Below are 22452 nucleotides of genomic sequence, written 5' to 3'. Positions count from 1 at the left end.
GAGCTTGCCTTGATCCCTGATGACCAGAAGAGGATGAAAGACCATTCCTTTTCACAAGCTGCTGTTCAGGACCTTGTCGGACTACCTGCAAAAGCTTCCATAAGAAACTATTGATTGGAACTTCCATTTGATTTCGGTCCATGGGACAAAGAGAAGCCAAGGTCATCAAGGAAAATGTATGTTTTGGTAGTGATGTCTTTGAAACTGAGTGTTTTGCAGCAGGAAGTTGAGAGCAAACTTACAAAAAGCTTGCTAAGCTTTTTGCAGTGTTGGGAACGCGAGTCATGAAAATGCATGTTTTTGGGTGACTCAGCAACTCGTGAGTTGCACATGTGGAAGGCACTGAAAAAGACTCGAGTCAGGCCCCCCCCAACTTGGTACTCATTCCCATGTGTGCTGACTCGAGTCTGCCTGTGTCTGGGGGTGCTTGCTTACTGTTTTCACCACATGGGAAACCTTGTGGGGCCAGCATTCCAACCGGGTGAGCAGTAGGGCGTTCCAGCCGGGAGGCAGGAAAGGGTTAATGAAACAGGCGGGAGGGGGGAGTGAGCTTTTGTTCCTCATCTCTGATAGGGAGGAAGAAACAGATGATCCTTGGTCAAAGGATCGGCATTCTGATATTTTTATTGGTGGAGGGAGAGCAGGAGGAAGAACCCAAGGGGTTTCTTGCAAGAAGCCCAGGTAGGTGGGCGAAAACTCTTTTGCCTGATTCTGCTTTCCAACCTCGTGGCTTCTTGGCTCCGTTGTTACTTGGGGGAGGGAGCCTCATTGAAATGACCGGCTACAGCGGCTGAGTAGGGCTGCCAAGGATCTGGTCATCCTGGTAAGCCTCCCAGCTGCGGCTTGTGACCCTCCTCCCTCTTGCTGCTTCTGTCCCAGCTCTCTTGCCATCCCTCCCGCCCCTACCACCCTCTTTATAGACGGGCGTGGACATCAGGGGAGTGCTGCATGAGAAGCCTCTTTTGAAGGCAATGCTTTTAACATTGAAAAACATTTTATGTTATGGCTGGGAGTCCGCCACTCAAGATGGAAAATTCAACAACTCCCTTTGGCATGTCTAAGTGACTCTTTGGACCCAGGGCATTGCATTCGGAGCATAATAAAAACTCTCCCTTAAACTGGTTAGAACAGTGCCCCCGAGCACCACCTTTGCATGCTAACCACACGTAGGCCTGTCTGTCTCTAGTAGAGCTCTGCTGAACACAACTGAGATAAGACAGACAGATAAGAATGTCGACCTGCTAATATTGAGGCATTAGTGATGCATTCTCAGGTGTACAGCCCAGAGATTAAATAGAAACAGGTAGTCTTCTATTTAAACCATTGAGGGGATTTCATTAATCCCATATAAAGATTTAGTGTCTTTTTTCCTGACTTATTTTTTATAGGAAACTGTCTTCAGATTGTTCTATTTGAATTGCAAAGTTAAACTAACCCTGTGAATAATCCTCCCCTGAAGAAACAAAATGGTACTGTATTTAAAACAAATGCACCTTAGACATGTGCTGCAATTCCATGTACCTGGAAGTAAGCCCCATTGAACAGATTGGGAGTTACTTCTCATTAAACATGCGTAGGATTATGCTGTCTGAGTATTAAGAATCTGAAGTGGTCAGAGAGTTTTAAAAAAGTGTCGCCATGTTCTTTGTTGGGCCAACCAGTAACGGTTCTCTAATGATGTGAAATTATTTGTTATCATCAGGCTATTTACACTGAAAGCCAGATGGCTCATTATGGTCACTGAAGATGTTTAAATCTGGTGTTAGAATGCTCTTCTACAAAACAGGTGCTAAAGCAGCCTTCTTCCGCGAGGCTTCCGTATTTGTACAAAAGCTTCCTTATCCTTCCTTATCTGCACCGTCATCTCTTTTAGAAATGAGTGCATATTTGCTTCCCATTTGGAGTCCACATGAGTTTTTGCCCATGTTTCTGAACCAACAAAGCACTATACATTGTACCTGAGAAAAAGCAATCTGTGATTGAAATAGTGCAATTGCAAAGTGGATTGTGATTGTAGAAACCCTTCGATGGAGCTTGTAATATTGTTCCTGAAGGAAGATGACACAACTCCTCCCCATCGCTTTCACTGATACTCTGTTTTTCTGCTCAGGTACACTGTGCCACTCTGTGAATTGCTTAAATTCTTTGGAGGATTTTTTGGGCATCCTCTGTTTCCGCAATAAAGATTCCCAATGCAATCTCAAGTTCATGGGCTAGGGTGCTTGGATTTAGACTTTCATCCTGTGAGTTGCAAACCCAATGGGGACGCAAAGCTTCATTTGCGGGGAGGGTGTCAAGGCAACCTTTCAAAGCCTGTTCAAGAGAGGGCTTGGATCCAGTCCAATAATGGCACTGCCTTGTTAAAACTGAATTCTTGATATAATACTGCACAGCCTCTTCTCACTGCCTTGCTCTGCTCTGGGAAACAGGATGGGTGAGGTGGGAGCAGGTAGCAACAGTGGTGGGATTAGGTCCCAGGAGAGGGGCGGAATTGATGGTGGGTTCCCAGTCTCATTATTTATTTATTGGGGTCATGGCACAAAAAAGGTTGATGATCACCGATTTAGACCACTGCTCTGACTTTGAATAAAATAACTTCTAATTTGAAGAGAAAAGGTAGTGCTGGCAGCAAGTTTTAATTAGGAGTTTTAGACAGGAGATTTACAGGGCAGGGTGAAAAAATGAATGCCAAGATCAAGGGCTAGGGTGTGTTAGCTGCAAGGAGCAGCTGTGGCTGGTGGAAATAGGAAGGATTTTACACGTGGCATGGCCCCTAACTTAAGCTACTTTTCTACAATTATTCACCTTGAAGTGCTATCAAAAGATTGGGAGGGTTCATGCGGTGCAATATTCGGTAAATTGATTTTATCGCTTGAGTTTATAAGGGCAAAATTTTATAGGCCATATGCTCTGTTCCTGACATTTTACAAAACTTGTGTTTAAAAATATATATCTTACCTCAGGCTGAATTCTACTGTATTGATAGCTGTGACTATTCCAAAGTAAGTCAGGTGATATCACAGAAAATTTTGGCAGGATCTCTTCTTTCATTTGAGATCTTATTGTGTTTTTGACAATATTTGGACACTTCCATTTGCTGCTCTAAGAGTATACTTGAATCAAAAAACATCATAAGCATGTTGACTTGGAAATAAGACTCATGGAGCTCAAGGGGTTATTCTTTCTAGCAAGTGGACTTAAGATTTGCAGCTACAGCCACGCCTCAAGAATGCCAAACTGATCCAATGGAACTCATTTTTTAGTAAACTAGCTGCGTATCTACAATATTTTTTTGGCTTCAGTTTTGTCATATGTGTAGGTTCCATTTGATCTGCAATATTTGATATCTAACTAGTACCCTCAATATTCACATCACAAAACCAGGGAGGGGTTTGGAGGAGAGAAGAAAAAGGAAGAGCTGATCTGGTGACACTGTAAGTGTTTTGTAGGAACACATACTGACTCCTCAAGCAGTATTTTTTGAAACCATATGTGAATAGCCAGTCATTTCTATAGAATCTGAACTGTTGCAAGCAACTCTGCATCATTTAAATATATCCAATCTCTTTGAAGCTATTAAGAACATAAGAACAGCCCCACTGGATCAGGCCATAGGCCCATCTAGTCCAGCTTCCTGTATCTCACAGTGGCCCACCAAATGCCCCAGGGAGCACACCAGATAACAAGAGACCTCATCCTGGTGCCCTCCCTTGCATCTGGCATTCTGACAAAACCCATTTCTAAAATCAGGAGGTTGCACATACACATCATGGCTTGTACCCCATAATGGATTTTTCCTCCAGAAACTTGTCCAATCCCCTTTTAAAGGCGTCCAGGCTAGACGCCATCACCACATCCTGTGGCAAGGAGTTCCACAGACCAACCACACGCTGAGTAAAGAAATATTTTCTTTTGTCTGTTCTAACTCTCCCAACACTCAATTTTAGTGGATGTCCCCTGGTTCTGGTGTTATGTGAGAGTGTAAAGAGCATCTCCCTATATTGTGAAATATAAGCAGTGTGAGGCCATTGTCACAGGAATAGGGCTGTGCGTATTTGCATATTTATATATTCACAGTGAAGCATAGTATCTGGTATCTCGGGCTTTAAATATAGCATCTAACTTTTATTTTAAAAAAGTATTGTGGAGAAAAACCTGGAAGTCAGTGGACGGGTATCACATGTGAGCTTGATAGGGTTTCCTTTCATCAAGGAGTGAGGATCTGCACAACCTCCTTTCTCCTCTGTGCACCCTTCCTGGCCACTGGAAGTACTGGCCACACATCCCCATCTCCCTGTCCTTTCTTTCCTCTGTCCTTTCTTTTGTCACTAGCAATACTGTCCTTGGGAGAGAAAAAATAACCTCAAGGGCGTTTTGGTTCTATCTTAGCCTAGTGATGTCAGCAATCAAAAATGAAAACTCCAGATATTTTTACCAAACATCTAAATCTGAAAGTCCTCATTAAGGAAGAATTAGAATCTTGCGTCGTCGCCCAAACCTTTACATTTTCTCTGCAGTAAATTAAGACAAGGCCACAATTCATGTGAAGCTGATGCAATGTCTTATCTGTGTTAGCAAATTTTAATTAAGCTCACGATTAATAGTCAATGCTCTTTGAAAGTTCTGCATCTCTGAGAAGGCAGGCAAATGCTGGAGACTATTCTGTGGCTCATTAAGATCCATCCTTTCCTAATTAAAATGAAATATTAAGCCTGCAAACTGTGATTGCCACACTCTTGCATCTTTCATCAGTTATGGCATGATTTAAATTGCAATCCTGTGCACGTATACTCAGGGAGTAATCTCACAGAACCAAGAACGGTTGGCTTTGAATAACCATGTGTATGGTCTGCCTACATGACATATTGTATTTATTTGTTTGTTTTCTTATTTTCAAGGAACACAAGTCTCTGACTGAGAACATTTAGCCTTTCTGGCAACCATGCTGTAAGACAGCAAAACATGCCTTGAGAAAATGTCTGATGTACAACCTCTCAGAGCCGGTTGCCTCTTTATATACATTGCTGTCAGTATGCAGCCCTTAGAAGAAAGGCCAGGTTAGGTTTTCTAGGAAAGAGTTTTAGATTAAGATTTATTTAAAATATTTGTATCCTGCCCTTCTCCTTGGATTTAAAGCTGTTTTCAATATTTAACGCAAAACACATAAAGTACCAAAATGTGGCTTCCTAAAAGCAAGCCTGACTCCATCCCTTGCTGGGTAAAGTAGCTGCTTTGAGTACAAGCTGGAGAAGATGCTCACCACCTTCAGCTGCCCACCAGTGCCCCAATCTTCTTTTCAAGAGAGGGGCTGCCAGTGACCCCACACCAATTCACGGCAGTAGTACCTCCTAGTGGTTATCTTGCTCACTCCCTTCCTGTTCCCCAAGAATGCAGAAGAGGACAATCCAAGATAAAAGAAAAGTAAGACCTAGAAAATGAATACATTTGAATACAAGGAATAGAATCCTAAACTGTGCATGAAAATGAAAACATAGCCAGTGAATTTTAAAACAGCAACAGAGAAACACAGGATCACCGACACATGCAAAAAAGGCAAGCATTTTAGTAGGTGAACAGTATCTGCTTATCAAACTGCAGTCAGGGACAGCATGGGACGGGACACGGATATTATTGAGCTTAGGGTGGGAAGAAGGTACTTTCACCCAAGCTCAGCAAGCTGCAGAGGCAAGAAGATTTGGTTACTCAAAGTCAGGATAGAAGTGAGCACCACCCTAAGAAGTCTGAAAGAATGACTCCGAATCCTTGTTGGTAGTCATGCTTTTCAGTGGTGTCACTAGGGGCTGCGGGGAGTGCGGGCTGCACCAGGTGATGTGCCGCGGGGGGAGGGGTGATGTGCTAAAATCATGGCTTTAGGAGCTACCACGTCATGCCATACACCGTTGGATGCAGAATTCCCTGCAGGGTGCAATGCAAAAAATGGAATTGAAATAGCTCCTTCAAACGTTATGGCCAAAAAACCGGAAAGAAAAACTGCATGGAGCCCTATGGAAAGTGAAAGTGAACCGTATCGTGCGTTTACTCGCAAGTAGGCATACTTGCCATAGTCCATCGGAAAGGGCAGGCTGAGAGGAATCCAACGACACCAGAGTGGTCCTGATCCAATGAATGCAGCCCCCAAAAACACAAAAGGGAGAAGGAGGACCCTCCCTCCCAGCTGCAGTCTATTGGGCCCTATAGAAAGCGAAGCAGTTTCACGGTTGCGTTTACTCAGAGTAGGCAGACATGCCTTGGCTGGTGGTCAGGCTAGGCAAAGGGGAATGTGAGGACACCAGAATGGTCCTGATCCAATGGAGCTGGAGTGCACAGAAGGCAGCCTCCACACACAGAAGGCAGCCTCCACACACAAACACTCCCCCACTAAAAAGGACAAAAAAAGAGGCTTCCCAGGTGGGTCTTTGTATTGATCTGCTTGAAACAGGAGAACTTTAAACTGGGCACTGGGGAAGCAGTTATTGCAGGCAGAGTAAGCCCCATTGACAACAGTGGGACTCAAAAGTGAGTAGACATGCATAGGATTGGGCTCACAGGCTGCAATTCTACCCACACTTTCCTGAGAGTAAGCCCCATTGACCACTATGGTGTGTGTGTGTGTGTGTGTGTGTGTGTGTGTGTGTGTGTGTGTGTGTGTGAGACTACAAGATTTCAAAATCACTAAAATCAGAGTTTGAGGAATAAGACAATCATGTTATATATCAATCAATGCGTAATTTCATGCAGGATGCAGTGAAACAAACCACATTGAAATATCTGTGTTCTAACAAAAGGTACAGCCAAAAAACCAGTGGGGGCAAGGTGATGGTACATCACCATGCCCACCACCTGGGGCGTTGCCTCGCCCACTGCATGGGGTGACGTGCAGGCCTCCCACACTGGGTGACGCAAATCCTAGTGATGCCACTGATGCTTTTATATTTTGGTTTAATTAACTTTTTACCCTTTATTTATTTAGCCATACTTTGTCCATTAATGTCTGCCTCTGAAACATAAAAATTACCAAACTGAGATCATGTTTTACAGTTCTAATATGCAGCAAGAAAGCCCTGCGTGAGTCCTAGAGAATCGATTGTTGCCAAGTATCTGCTGTATTATTTAGAGGTCTGTGCAATTTGTAGTCACATTCCAGCTGTGCTTAGCATTATGTACTGAAGGGCCTGATGTTTGCCAACACTTCTTTAGCCTACAGATTGGCCTGACAGTGTGCTTCCCACTGCAATTGTTCTTGCTTAGTTCAGTTGTAAGTACACATATGTACAGAGTTCCACTAAGCAAAATGCAGACATTTAAAAAAGCACTTGTTCCCAGATATTTTAGAAACCAATAGTTAAAAACTTTTTTTTTTGTAAACTACCTCAAAAGTATTTTCATTAGTAATGAAGTATAATAGTGGAAGCTGCTCCACTTGCCCTCAAGTCCAACACCTAACCCTTTTGCAATCCAATCCTCTGATGGAGCTGTGCTGCTAGAAAAAGCATTCTGACAGTGCAGTTTCACTTACAGCATTGCATGCAACCAGGTTGCTGCCAGAAATGGCAAGCAGTGCCAGATGCACCGCAGTGGCCTGCCTGGGGAACAATGGTAAGTCAGCTGTGGGGGTGGGTGGTGGGGGAGGGGAAGCACTGGGGTGTAATTGGGCAGGCAGCAGGCGGGAGGAGGTGGATCTGGTGGCAATAGTGCATGCCAGATCTTATTCCCTCCATTTTAAACCTCCTGCCACTTTTCTCCCCTTGGACAGACGTCTCCAAAATAAGTGGTGTATGAGGCCTTACATGGAGGTAAGTAAAAATAATTTTTAATTATTTCCCATTTGTCCTTGGGTTGACCCTCCCCCCCAACTGGATGCAGTGCACACCTTTTTGGCACTGGTGGGGGGGAAAGAATTAGGTCATTAGTCAGGGCAGGAAAGCCTGCTTTTCAAGGGTCTAAGCACCCAGTCTAAAGCTAGCCAGGCACTGGCATGGAGCTCCAGCACCAGTGCTGGGTGTCATAAACGTAAGGCACATCTGCAACACCTGGAGTGTAAGGAGCGCTGGATGGATGCCACCTGGAGCTCTGGGGGACGGTAAGTATCTTGGGGGCAGGGGGAGGCGTTTTGAGGTGGGTGAAGGAACCAGGGTGTGAATGGTGTGGGACTGGCAGAACTCTGCTCTACCAGATCCTATCTTCCATGGTTGGCAACGTTCAGTCTCGAAAGACTATGGTATAAGCCTACAGCACCCAGTATTCCCAAGCGGTCTCCCATCCAAGTACTAACCAGGCCTGACCCTGCTTAGCTTCCAAGATCAGACAAGATCAGGCATATCTTCCATGTCGGGCTGCAAAGCCCAACACAGAGGTTCTCAAATCTGCACCAACAAAATAGCCAGCACATACTTGAGAAGCCCCATTGCAGGGCTTGGGGCTTTCTTTGGGGGAAGGGGATAAAAGTCCTCTTCCCCCGAGGAGACCTCTGGTGGCCCTAGCAGTACTGCTGGATACAGCAGTAGCCATTTTGGGGCTGCTGCACCCGATGGCATTGGCGAGTATAGGATTGGGCTGCCCATTGATTAGCTTTCTTCAATATGCAGTTTGGATTTTCAGAACCTGTTGTCACAAGCCTCCTAAAGAAATAAAATTGTCAATTCAGATCTATGTAGGGTTAACTTATATATGAGCCAGTGGCTGATGTATACAGTGGGGGCTTAGTGCTGACATAGCATCAGGGAAGCAGTGTGAGTCCCTCTCCCACATCAGGAAGACAACCTTCCATGTGAGTTGGGGCTGTCACAAGAATGCAAAGGTTCCATACACATGGTTTCTTGGCACCATTTTAAATCATGCCAGCAGAGCCCCTGTACAACGGGGCATTCAACTTTGCAATTGAAAATCACACTGGTTACCTGTGTAGAGGTGAATGCATGGTTTGGGCTCATGTGTTCTTCCACCATGCTATTTCAGCACTGGCTACTGGCAAATGTATGATTCGGGACAAACACCTAACCTGTGGGCACACCAATAACAAATATTTGCTCATGTTGAAGGTTTTTGGATTAAGATGAGTGGGTGTACTTTCAGGTCAAATTGAAAGCTAGCTTGAGAAAGGGTTTGGCCATAGCCCAGTCACTGCTTTTCCTGCCAACTTCTCAAGTTCCCTTTAGGTGCCCTAATCAATATTTCATAACAAATAGAAAGTATCTGGTGCTCATTTAATCAGAGATGCGCTGCAGTGGACTGCCTTGCTGTCACTGCCCTAGTGCCTGTCCCACCATATCATAAACGGAATATCCAAGCCCAGTTTGTAGTTTACTGTTGGACAAAAAGATACGTAGGAAAGTTAAGTAAGCACTTGGCCAGAAACATTCTCTAGCATTCTCTAGGTGTTTGTGGATAAGGCTTGTGCTGTATCCAACGCAGGACAGTGGTCATAAGCAGCTCAGCAAGACGCAAGGGGAAACATTTCCCTTACCTCCTGGTAAGGGTTGCTGGTCCCTTTGGGTCTCCTCGGACTTGCGCCACCTCTTGAGATGCTTGAAGCTGCTCAGTTCTCCCCAGGAATAGGGGTTGGAATTCAGCATAACTGCCAGATCCCAGTCCTGCCTCCCGCTCCCTACCCTTCCGTCCGCCCGCCTGCCCCCAACTAATACATCCATGCAGGCACTTCCAGCATTCCCTTCTGTGCTTAAGCATACACCCAGAAGCGTGGAAATCGGCACCCCACAGATAAGAGGGTATGAGCTAGCATGGAGAATTCTGGCGTTCCCATTGCAACTTCACATTATTGAACTGTGGCATCCACGTGTGACATAGCATTCTGTGTAGATGTTGGGTGGACATCACCATGGACCTCCAGCTCTTGGGTGCTTTGAGCCAAGAGTTTGGAACAGATACATACCCATGCAAAATAACCTTTACTAAGACTTGGCCTACTTATGCAGCAGAACTAGGAAGTAGAATCCTGAGTTGGTAAAATAAATTGTACCATTTCAAATTGCAAGTGGAGGGACTACATTTTTTAGAGCTTCCCCATATTAAAAAAAAAAAAATACTTCCTGCGAATAAAGACCTGGCATGGGACAGAGAGATGTTCTAGCCAAGCCCTTTACCTGCTGTGCTAGCTTTCTCTAGTTTTTTTTTTTAAATGTAGGAAAGCAATAAACTAATGACACATAATCCCAATCCATTTAGCCATCTCATTCTCGGCTCATACAGTTGCATGTCTAGTCTGGCCTGATATATTTGAGTTTGAACAAATATTTGAGTTTGAACAAATATTCATACTTATCATCATTAGTATCAATGGTTCTCTTTCCTTCTCCACAGACATGAGATCCTTCAACTTGTGATGTTACTGGTATTGAACTTTCAGCTTCATGACATTAAGGGTTTTCTTAATAAACATGGCTTACAAATCATTTTTCCTTAAAGCTCCTTAGCAAAAATAAACTTCAAACTTACCTTGTGGTTAATTCCCTTGGTTTATATCCACACAGAAAGTTGCTGGATAGTTGCTAGATAGAAACCTTCTTGGATGTGCCAACCGTGCACACAGCTTGCCCAACAAAGTGACAGGAATGTTCTTTCTCTAGGCCGAGGTTTTTTTGCAGGGTCTAGTTGTTTTGTGGTGCCACAGTGCCCGCCATGTTCTGTCTGCCTGCTCCAGCCATGCCTCCTGTGACTTCAGAGTACTATGGCTTTGTCTTTGAAACTGTGAAATAAAAGTGGGCAGATGGACCACAATTACGCTATAGCACAATGATGGCATGAGCAGAAGGTATTAAATGAGGCCATGAGATTGTTGCTGTTGCCATGTTGAGAACTGTTTCTGGAGGGAAACCTTATGCACTGAAACTAGAATAAGCTAGCAGGTTGGTATTTAACCAGATCTCACTAATGTAGGCCAGGCCAGATGGTGTGTCCAAAATCAGATCAAAACGATGCTGGGTTTGCTGTCAAATTGCCCATCACAGGTGCTTGGGATGGTTGCAATGCCTGCTTCCCTTATGAGTTACTAATTAATGTTTGGGGGAAGCATACTTGAATTCCTAAGGCTACAGGTGTGGTAATGTTTTTGCAGGGTGTTCTTATTAACAAACAACAGGAATACTCAGATGCTTGGATTTAAATCTGTGCTGAACACTGATGCCCCGAAAGGGCATCAGCATAAGTTCTGAAAATCTCCTTTCAATTTTCTGAGTGGAAGTCAGAATAATGAATTTTTATTTTCGTTTATAATGCTACAGTGATAGCTAGGGTTGCCAGAACACATCTCAGAGCACGTACATAAATCCCTTTAAATCCCTTAGATGTGTGTGGAAACAAGGCAGTTGTGGCAGCTTCTGTGCATTAATTTCCTGGTTGTGTCACCCTTCCCTTCCCTCACCTGTTATGTGACACATTTAGAATCCCGTTAATTACACTAGGTGGGGGAAGAAGGTGGACAGCAGGACCTGGGAAGGGCAAGTGGGCAGGAGAAGTTGCAGCTGTTGCCTGACATGCCATTTTATATACATTGTGCTGGGTGCATGCCTAGGTGAGCATGACCCAGTCCAGTCTTGTGGCATTTTGAATTGGGCTGATGGCAGAGGAGCCTCAAGTGCTTCAGGCCTTAGGAAAAGGCCAAGTTTTGATTCATCAGAGCAACCCCTCACACTCCCAGCTCTAGCAGGCTGACTGAGGAGACGCCTTGCCTTTCTTGGAAAATTCCACAACCAGTTGCATCTCGCTTTGATCAGGAGATTGGAACCTGTAAATAAGCCACTTCCTGGGAACTTTCTGATTAAAGTTGTTAGAGCCACAAAAGAGGTGGCTCTTACCCCTCAATCTCAGCTTCCCTCTCCAACTTCACTGTAAGCTCAATCAGAAGTTGTACGACAATTATGGCTCAATCCTCCTGAGTAATCAAGGAGTCTTCTACTGTACTCTCTGCAGGGTGTAGAACAGAAGAAGCTCTCATCTCAAACCGGGGATGGACCATCGAGGGCCATCAAGCCATAAAAGAAATCTCGTTGATGAGCTCATCCCACAACAGCCTCTATGCTTTCCTATGAGGAGTTTGGTTATAAAAAGCTGGACAACAGCCCCTTCAGATCCAGTGTCTGTTGTTTCCTTGTTTATGCTGTGTTGCTGCCATTCATTAATTGCTTAAGAGACATACTGTTGGCATCCTTCAGTCTTGGAAGACCACGGTATCGCACTCTGAATGGTGTTTCTAGAACAGAGTGTCCTCTCCACTGCGTGAAGCCTGGGTAAAGTAGATATGGAGGATAGACTGTTACCCATGCAGCAAATCCCCCCTCTCCATGTCACTGAAATGGTCCAATGGAAAGGCAGAAGCCAATATGGTTGGTTCCAGCGGCATCGCAGGAGTTGCCAGAACGTGACTGTGTTCAGCCATGAACTGCCTCAGGGACTCTGGCTCCGGATTTTGCCTGGAGGTTGACTCCTGAAGCCTTTTCCATAACTGGATGTAGCCACAAGGCAGTGGAGGTTTGGGATCAGAGTTTTTCTTCTCTCAAATGAGCTGCCTTCCCAGGCTAACGAGTTCCATCTACCTGTTTAGTCACCTCCTACTGTTTAGTCACCTCTTACGACAAGTACAGCCAAACTGAGGGCCTATTCTTATCCCCAGCTCCCTGGGGAAGAGACCTACAGGTGCTGCATTAAATACACGCATGCTCTCTGCTACTCTGCACAGAACTGTTGTGCTGTGATGGGTATCAGACTGGTCCCTTCTCTTTCCAGCCTTTCTCCCTTCATCCCTATACCCTTTCACCAAGCACTGGCAAGCCACCAGAGCCTGTGGAGCTGCTTACTTTTAGCAAAATGCTGCTGGGGCACCTGCTGATCAACCTCAAGCTCACCTGACCAAGTAAGAGGGCAAGTAGGGATTCCCAGGTAGTTGTAAACCACCCAGTTGGGTGGACCATCAAACTTTAGGTTTGTGATTTTCAACCTTTTTCATCTCACGGCACATTGAGAAGGCATTAAAATTGTCAAGGCACACCATCAGTTTTTTTAAAAATTGATTAAGCAAACAGTCAGCTTGTCAGCAGGGGGATCACATCCCCCAATGGCCCTACTAATAAATGACCCTCTCTCAAATTCCCACAGCACACCTGGAGACCATTTGCAGCACACCAGTGTGCCATGGCACAGTGGTGGAAAATGGCTGCTTTAGGTCATGCTTAAGCATGCTCAACTATGTTCCAGTTTGCCTCCCACAGAGAATGCTTCTATGTGCTGTCAAGTTTTCACCCTCCTCCCTGGGAATTGGAGAGGTGTAATGATGTCCAGTAAGCTGGGACTGCGACTAAGTGCCCAATGATCTGGGCAAAAAACCTACCTGGTTAGGTAAAGTAGGATGGACAGGATGCCTTAGTGATCCTAACTCGTCCAACTGGATGACCTTATGACATCAGCAAACCCTCGTTTTTCATGCACAAAGATGCTCAGAGTTGTGACCCCTAGTTCACTATCTGATGCTTGTGTCCATGCATTAGTGAAATGCTCACCCACTCCTCATATGAGTGCAGGAACTGAACCCCTTTCCTTTCTCCTGGACCAGAAGTAGCAAAACCCCTCCCTAAACAGGATGAGCAGCTCAGAATAGGAAAATATCCAGCAAGACTTGTTCAGGGAGGCTTGTTTTATTTTCTATTTGTCTTTCATGTCCTGTGCTCTTTTTTTGGCTATCAATCCTGTTTTCTGTTTTTGATGTGTCTTTTTCTTTTTGATCCTCCCTGTCCCCTCCCCACTTCTTCATCTGCCTTGTTTATCAAGTCCTTTAATACACTCTGTGTCATTTTCACTGATTATCAGTCTGACCTCAGTTTACTAGGAAGAGACCAGCTTTTGTGCAAGACAATCTCCTGTATTTTGGGAACCCCTTTACAGATCAGGGAGGCAGGTTTCCAAGATGGTCTCTCTCTCTCTCTCTCTCTCTCTCTCTCTCTCTCTCTCTGACTTTCTTCACCTTGGTGGTGGTGACACTGAAGCTGTGATACTTGATAGGGCTGGTGGCAGCATACAGAAATGCAGTTTCTTCACCAGGTGGAAGGAGAGGGGACTCTGACAGGCAGAGGCACAAAAGCAGTGACTATCAACAAGGCAGGTATGTTCACTGGCCCTTAGCTTGCCAATCCCACCAGCACAGGTCTGTAAAAACCAGTTTACACAAACTGCAATGTCTCTGTACCCAGGACACGTTCATGATAAATCATCTACAAAATCCTTTACAGCAGGCTATTGTTTTTTGTATAGTACCTGGACTATACAAACCAAAAGTCCCTTTGGTGAGATCCCTGTGGAACTCCATAAGAGGCCCCAGGAATACAGCTGGTGCTGAGAACTTATCATCAATAAGTGATAATGGGTCTAATTGTGTCACGAGGATCACAACTGGGATGAGCTCAGTGGGGGCGGCTATCTGAAAATAACAAAATGCTGGGGCTGCCGGAGCCACCTCCAAGCAATATGTGAAGATACAGAATTGAGGAGAGATGACAACTGATATTCACATAATCACCATGCCAGCAGGAAGGGGAGGCTCAAGCACAAAGAAAATGCCACTTTTCATGGGAGGAGGTCACTTATGCAAGTAAAAGGTACAGCAACTGCCATTAATCATTTAAAATGTCATGCAATGTTCCCTTGAATGCTTCCCCTGGGGTGCTTTTGCCTTGGGCCAGCAAGTACAGGCAGTCATATCTCCCAGTCATGCACGACTGCAAGAGGCTGCTGCTGTGGCTGAGAACCCAATTCATCCTTCTTGCATACAAGCCTGCCATTCCTGTACCCATTATGATTACATTTAGATAGCCTGCTCTAGCAGAATTTTTCAGGACCTTGAATGTGTCATTTCCCCAGTTCTGAAACGTCTCATTTTGCCTTAATGATAACTGGAGAATAGAATCTTCAGTAGAAACGGCGCATTTGTTAGTTTACAGTATGTGAATCTACAGTGCAGCTGAAGGAAAGAGTTGTGGATATAGCAGCAGGGATATATGTCCTTAGGGGTATACAAAAATAAAAATATTTGTCTCAGATCTCATTCTGTTGCAGAGCAAGGCCACCAAACAGATTTGTTTCGCTGGCTCATTTCAACCATTTGTTTTGTTTCTGCCTGATTCAGATAGTTGCTTTGTTTCTGTTTGATTCTTTTTAAAAATTGTTTCAGGCAACATTCAATTCACTGCAATTTTAAGACAATTCCCTTTCAGAAGTGAATGAAATCACCGGGATGGAAGCCACAAGGGGGAAAAGCCAACTAAAGTTTATCCCAAAAAAAGGCTGAGGTTTTCATTCCAGGGCAAATGAAGTCTGATAATTTTCAAAGGTTTCTGCTGGTCTTGCTGCGTGTTTTTGTGGTCAATTTTCATGAAACTCACTGGTAACATAGCTACACCCCTAAGCAAGATCCCTGCTAAATATTGGATTGATAGCTGCAAGGGGGCAGGAGTTATCTATAAGAAACAATACTGTATTAGAGGTTTGAGCTTATAATTATTTTTTTGTCTAGTTTCCACCAAAGTTGCAGGAAATGCAAAGTCAACCTTAGGAAAGCTCCTGCATGCCTTAGAACCTCTACCCTAACTGCTTGGATGCCACCTTCCAATATGAAAAAGGCTCCAGGAAGTCAGAGACATACAAGAAGGGAACAGAAAGCCAAATGAAGCAGCCAACCACCCAAAGCTGCTTCAGAGAGGCTTTGCTGCAGTTTGCCGTTCTTTGGGGCCTTGCTTCTTTTAGAACTCTTTTCAAAACACCTTTGAAGAAGTGGACTGATTTGGTTTGGAGTGTGATTTTATCCCCTAATATCTCTGCTGCATTGTATTGACATTGAGAACATTGTGAAACAGAAGGGTTCATGCCCACACATGCATGTATACTTGCTTAGTGGAACCATATCTATATGCAAAACCAACTTCTGAAGGCCTCATAGTGTATACTGCACGTACTTTGTATCTTTTGTCTCTTTCTGATCCCAGTTAAATGACTTCAGGTGTTGAGCAGATATTTGAATGTTAAATGTAGAATTATGGCATGAATATGTACACCAGGTTGCACTATAATATCTCAGTGCTCCAAAGACATAGAGCATTACAGTGTGTTTTCCATATTTCTTCATCCCTATGAAAGTTAAAAACAGGTCCAGGGCTGAGCTAAGGTTTGAATATGAAATGTAGAACTGCAGCCTGAATGAACAAGCAAATTTCAATTCCTGTATCTTAGCCTCCAAGGAGGCTATTGATTTACTATAGTATTATGCATTGTCCTCCTTATTTGAAAAACAGGTTTGGGGGTGGAGTTGGTATTCAAGTTTGAAATTTGGCATGCTCTGTGCCACATTTCATGGTGACATCTCAGTGCTCAAGGGAGTTAACCACAGTGCAAATAGGAAACTATGCTAGATGACTACAGACCCAAAGTCCTAACTTTACTTGTCCAAACGTGAAGGAGGGAGCAATATTACAGCTGTTTCATCTTCCCATCCACCCATGTCCACTACCTACACATAGAAGTTTGCAGGACTATTGTGCAAAAGCAGTGGCTGCTTATGGAGATAGGCTCTTAAGGGGAGCTTTCAGTCTGTGCCACCAATTCAAGGACAGCTGAATGGATTGTTGTTTTTCATCTGAGGTCCAATTTAGATGTGATCGAGCAATCATTCAAAGTGCCTTCACATACAAAGCAATGCTGGAAGTGAGCTGGGCTGCAAAAAAATTATAGCAACAGAGCACCACGATGCAAGTGGCCTAGATGCCTTTAAAAGGGGATTGGACAAATTTCTGGAGGAAAAATCCATTACGGGTTAGAAGCCATGAGGTGTATGTGCAACCTCCTGATTTTAGAAATGGGCTATGTCAGAATGCCAGATGCAAGGGAGGGCACCAGGATGAAGCTCTTGTTATCAGGTGGGCTCCCTGGGGCATTTGGTGGGCCTCTGTGAGATACAGGAAGCTGGACTAGATGGGCCTATGGCCTGATCCAGCGGGGCTGTTCTTATGTTCTTAAGTTGGGGCAGGGCTGTGGGTTTTGCTCCCCTCCCTGTGTACTACAGTACTTTTAATGGGAAGAATTGACTTCATCCACCCAGCTAATTCCATATTATGTATGAATGTAGGAACAAAGCAGATGTGTAAACAAATACATGGCTGTCCATCACATCTAGTTAGGTCCTTCTAGTCTCAATTTTTAAGCAGAGAAACACTGACAGCACTCTGTTCCTGAAGGTGTCTCTAGGCCATTTCACCTTGTTGAAAAATAATGCACAATACTGCAGCATAATGACAACATGAGCAAGCATATTTACTGACTATGTATTGCACACCACTTCTCAATTAAAGCATTCCTATTTATGAAATGAGGAACGCTGGAGCTTGATTTGTCACCTTGCCAAGCGGCTCCTTTCAAATGCCTGCATTAGATCTTCTGTTCAAACAACCCAATTTGACATAGTGGTTAAAAATGAGCCGGAGAGTGCCAGCAGGTTTCAGACTCTATAGCAATCCCCAGCAGGCATAGTACTTTACTCTTTGATTAATGTCACTTGCTACACAGCCAGGATTAGGAAATTTTCCTGGAGGGCATGTCTTAAGCGTGATGCTCCTTGGAGGGTATAAACAGTGAGAGCTGAATTGGAACCAGTACAACTCAGATTTCCAGGGAAGGAAGGGATGCAAAGGAAGGCAAAATCCTGGACAGAAGCACTGCAGAGGAAGAGATCAGAAAGAAGTGGGGGGCCAGGAGAAGTGCCTAGAGGTGTTATTCTCACTGGAGCACACTTTCTTTTAGATTGACTTTAAAAATAACAAAGGATTGTAAAATCAATATACAGGAGAAGCTGGATAAAGTTGAGAATTTATTTTTCAAAGGCTGTCTCTGTAATTCTGTGGTTTCAGCAGAGGTGCATGGGGCAGACCTCCTTAGGCAATGGCCAGTGGTGGCGGCCCAGCACAAAGTAGCATCAGTAGCATAGCTAGAGGGGGTGCAAAGCACCAATTTTTCATGGCACCTCACCACAGCATGCAAGTGGCCCTTCCCCTCTCATTCAGAGCCATCCCAGGCTGCTAGAGCAAAACTTAGTGCTTTGCCCCCCTCTTGCTATGCTACTGAGTAGCATCACCTGTGCTAGAGGAGCAGAGCTGATAGACTGGAGGCGTGAGAAATGGGAGTGCTAATCACAATCACTAGGTAATCCATTCCTTTCTTCCTTCTTTATTTATGAATTTCTATCCCACCTTCCCCAACAGGCAAGTCATCATAAATACACAATACAAAATAGGGTAATAAAACTACAGTTTAAAAATTATGAAAAGAAAAACAAAATACATTCAATAAAATGTACCCAAAAACTGTCCTTAGCCTCATAAAAACCCTCAATACATATAAATCTATAAAAACAACAGCATAAATTCCTTCTCAGAAGGTACAGTACTGGGAGTGTTTTGTTAAAGGACATTTTCTAAATTGATCTCCTTTCTGTATGTAACAGGATTTAATCTTCTTTCCCGCCTTGCATTTGATATGTTCCTTAATTGCAAATTGTTCTTGATATCTTGTTTGTTTATTTTTTGTTGTTTTCAACTAATCCTGCAAAGCTGCCTTGGAGCATTTTTTTTTAAAAAGGCAGCTATTTTTTATCCTAAACGCAAGCCTATGCATGTCTACTCAGAAGTAAGCCCCATTCAGTTTAATGGCATTTACTCCAGGTGAGTGTGTATGGGCTTGCTGCCCTAACTCCCAAAAAATTTATAAAATGCTTTTATCACATGCATATCCTACCTTTCCTTGGTGAAACTCAAGACCTCCACCTGCTGGGTTCACCTGTCAAATAGTCTTTGATCCGTCTGTGTGAGCTGACGCTTGATGCTTCTTCACATCACGTAGCATGTATGAATTTTGCTGCCACATGTTGTGGTGATAGCCACTGGCCGATAGCCATGCTAGTTATCAGAAACAATTACATGCAGAAAAGCTTATGCTACAACAATGAGTTCGCGCCTTAAAGGTGCCACAAGACTCTGCTGTTTTTGCTATTTTTGAGTTCTATTGGATGTGAGTCTGAAGTAGAGGCAACGCTGCTTTTTCCCCTGCCCCTTCTTTCTGGGCAATTTTGAGCAGAAAAGCAGCCAGAGGTGAAAGGTTAAGCAGCCCCTCCACTGAAACCACAGCCTTCCAAGGTTGCTGGCTTTTGTCTTTCTTTTTTAACTTAAAGCTAAGGGAACACTCCATGCGGTATAACATTTGCAGTTCAGCCAGAAGAACATAAGAACAGCCCCACTGGATCAGGCCATAGGCCCATCTAGTCCAGTTTCCTGTATCTCACAGCGGCCCACCAAATGCCCCAGGGAGCACACCAGATAACAAGAGACCGCATCCTGGTGCCCTCCCTTGCATCTGGCCTTCAGATATAGCCTATTTCTAAAATCAGGAGGTTGCGCATACACATCATGGCTTGTACCCCATAATGGATTTTTCCTCCAGAAACTTGTCCAGTCCCCTTTTAAAGGCATCCAGGCCAGTCGCCATCACCACATCCTGTGGCAAGGAGTTCCACAGACCGACCACACGCTGAGTAAAGAAATATTTTCTTTTGTCTGTTCTAACTCTTCCAACATTCAATTTTAGTGGATGTCCCCTGGTTCTGGTGTTATCAGAAAGTGTATTCCTCCATTCCAAATGCAAGAGGCAGGGCATTTTTGTTTGTTTACAAAAAAAATATTAAAACTGAAAACGAAACAAAAGCCGCTCACAGACAACTCTCCTCAGGAAGATCTGAGTTTTAAAGAGTATGAACTTCTGTCCGTGCTTGTATTTTATGAGCGAGGGGTGGAATGGTGCCAGTGAGGTAGCTAATGATTGCCAAACTCAAAATGTTGCCCCAGAAGTGATGTCACAACTGGAAGTGACATCATGTCTGAGATTTTTAAAAGTGAAAATTGGGAGGAACCCACCTTCTCCCCCCAGCAGCTTGCCACTTAATTGCTCTGCTGCCTCCCCCCAGTCAGTGGCATAGCTAAGGCATCTATCTGCTACCTGGGGTCAAAGAAGATTTGTAGCCCCCCCCCAACAAAATCAAATTAATTAAGTAAATAAATAAAAAGTGTGCCCCTGATAAGTTCGAGACACTGTGATGGGGTGAGGAGGCATGCCCCTTTTCAAGAGGGGCACCACTTGAAAAAGTGCCTTTTACCCAGTTAGCAGGGGTAACTATATTATGATAGATGAAAATGAGAGCTGACTCATATTAACACCTTATTGGTTTCATGCTGTATCATGATAACATGTTACTGCAACATGTCAGTAACAAAAGACATGATAATATGTCACTGCCTCTCAGAACAATCAGTCTCATATGTGGGTTTTGAGTTATGAAAATCCACTTTTTGTTCCATAAGGCAATTGTGTTTTCATTTTCTAGTTAATTGGCCATAACGTTTGATAGAAAACAGATATTTTAGTGCAGTTTGTTTCATTGCATTCTGCATTAAATTACCATTCCAATGATATATAACATGATGGTATTATTCATACATTCCAAGATTTTCACAATTTTGGTCACTGGTGTCTAGCTCAGCTTGTTGCCCCCCTAAAGCTTGATGCCCAGTGCAACTGCTACCCCCTGCACACCCTTAGCTATGCCACTGAATGGTGCTACCAAATCCTTGCAACTAGGAAGTCCTGGATTTCTACATTGTCCCCTGAGAGTTGTTGTTATGGTTATCACTCTAACACAGCATTTCTCAAACTGTGAGTAAGGAGCCCAATCCTATGCATGTCTTCTCAGAAGTAAGTCCCATTATAGTCAATGGGGCTTACTCCCAGGAAAGTGTGGATAGGATTGCAGCCTAGGTGGATTGCATAGCACTTAGCTCAGCCTCAATTGAAAATACAGAACTGAAAACACAGGGTACAGAGCTGCTGGGCAGGGTGGGCTCCTGGAGGGAGTAAGGTATGGTGCTTTGCTCTGAGTAGGTGGGAAGATGGAATGCTGGAAAAGAGGGATGACTGTGTGGTTGGAGAAGGATCCAAGTGTGCTTTGACTTCCGAACTGGAATGTTTGAATTCTGATCTATGCAAAATAACAGCACAAGGGCGCTGTGTAATGGGACCTTTGGCTGATCGCAGCTTAGGTTTGAAGCCCAAATCGATGTCACTTGGGTTTGAAGCCCAAAATCGATGTGCCATGACATCTCTTCCAGGCAGGGCTTTTTTTCTAATGGAACGCAGGGGGACGGAGTTCCGGCACCTTTTTGCAGGGGCCCCTCCCCTTCGGAGGAATTCCAGGAGGGGGGAGCAAAACAGAGGCAGAGTAGACAGGCACAGGATTGGGGGAGACTGCCATCCTATCCACAGTAAGCCCCATTCACTAAAGTGGACTTCTGAGTAGACATGCATAGGACTGGGCTCTTAGGCTGCAATCCTAGGCACTTTCCTGGGAGTAAGCTCCATTGACTAGAACGAGACTTACTTCAGAGTAGACATACCTAGGATTGGGCTCTTAATCCTGGCAGAGATATATTACTGCACCCATTTTCACATGCTAAGGGCAGGTGAAAAGGGATTCTACGTGTGTACAACGTGCTGTCCAGCCTTACCAGAGATCCTCCTCATCCTTCCCCCACAAGCATGCCCTCCGCCAGCCAGCGTTTGCAGCTCCTCTCCAGCAATGCAAAGCGGCTGCTCAGGGCAGCAGAGAACATACAATTGCATGCCAAGCACCTTCCCAAAGACACAGAGTATTCTGATACCTGAATTAAACCATATTTAATCGCTTGTTTGCAAAAGTAGCTGTTTCTATGTGCACCTAAGGACCCCTCTCATGTAAGAATTTCTTTTCTGTTCTTACTCCCACAATTGCTTAGAGTAATTTTACTACATGGAACTAATGTAAGCCATTTTTCGGAATCCATTCACTGCTTCCTCTCCTCGAAGTAGTGCCACACTACATACTACACGCTACAAGTGCACCTGTACAGTATTTTTCCCCTTGTGTAGAAAAAATAGCTAGGGGGAAGGGGATGTGGAGATTGACAGCCCAATCCTATGCATGTCTACTCAGAAGTAAGTTCATCTTTAGGGGGGAAGCACATAAAAAATATTTTATTTCTCCAATAAAAAATGGTTTAAAAATAAATAAATAAATAAATAAATAAATAAATAAATAAATAAAAGATTAACAAGTTGTGAGTTCCTGCACCTTTTTTTCCACAAAAAAAGCACTGCTTCCAGGTTAATGACATCACATTCGGTGGGTCCTGACAGAATGTCATTCCAAAAAGTGGATCCCGCTGCTATAATGTTTGAGAACTATTGCTGTGACAGTAGTTATGGATGAAATCCAGTTATGAAATCCCGTTATGAAATCCAGTTGGTCATAATAGAAGTGTCTGTCTAGTACAGCTATTTTCAACCAGTGTCCTGTGGCAAATTGGTGTGCTGTGAGTGGTCCAC

The sequence above is a fragment of the Tiliqua scincoides genome, chromosome 2 (genome assembly GCF_035046505.1).
Source record: "Tiliqua scincoides isolate rTilSci1 chromosome 2, rTilSci1.hap2, whole genome shotgun sequence".
Taxonomy (NCBI): Eukaryota; Metazoa; Chordata; class Lepidosauria; order Squamata; family Scincidae; genus Tiliqua; species Tiliqua scincoides.
This window is presented reverse-complemented; position numbering follows the sequence as displayed.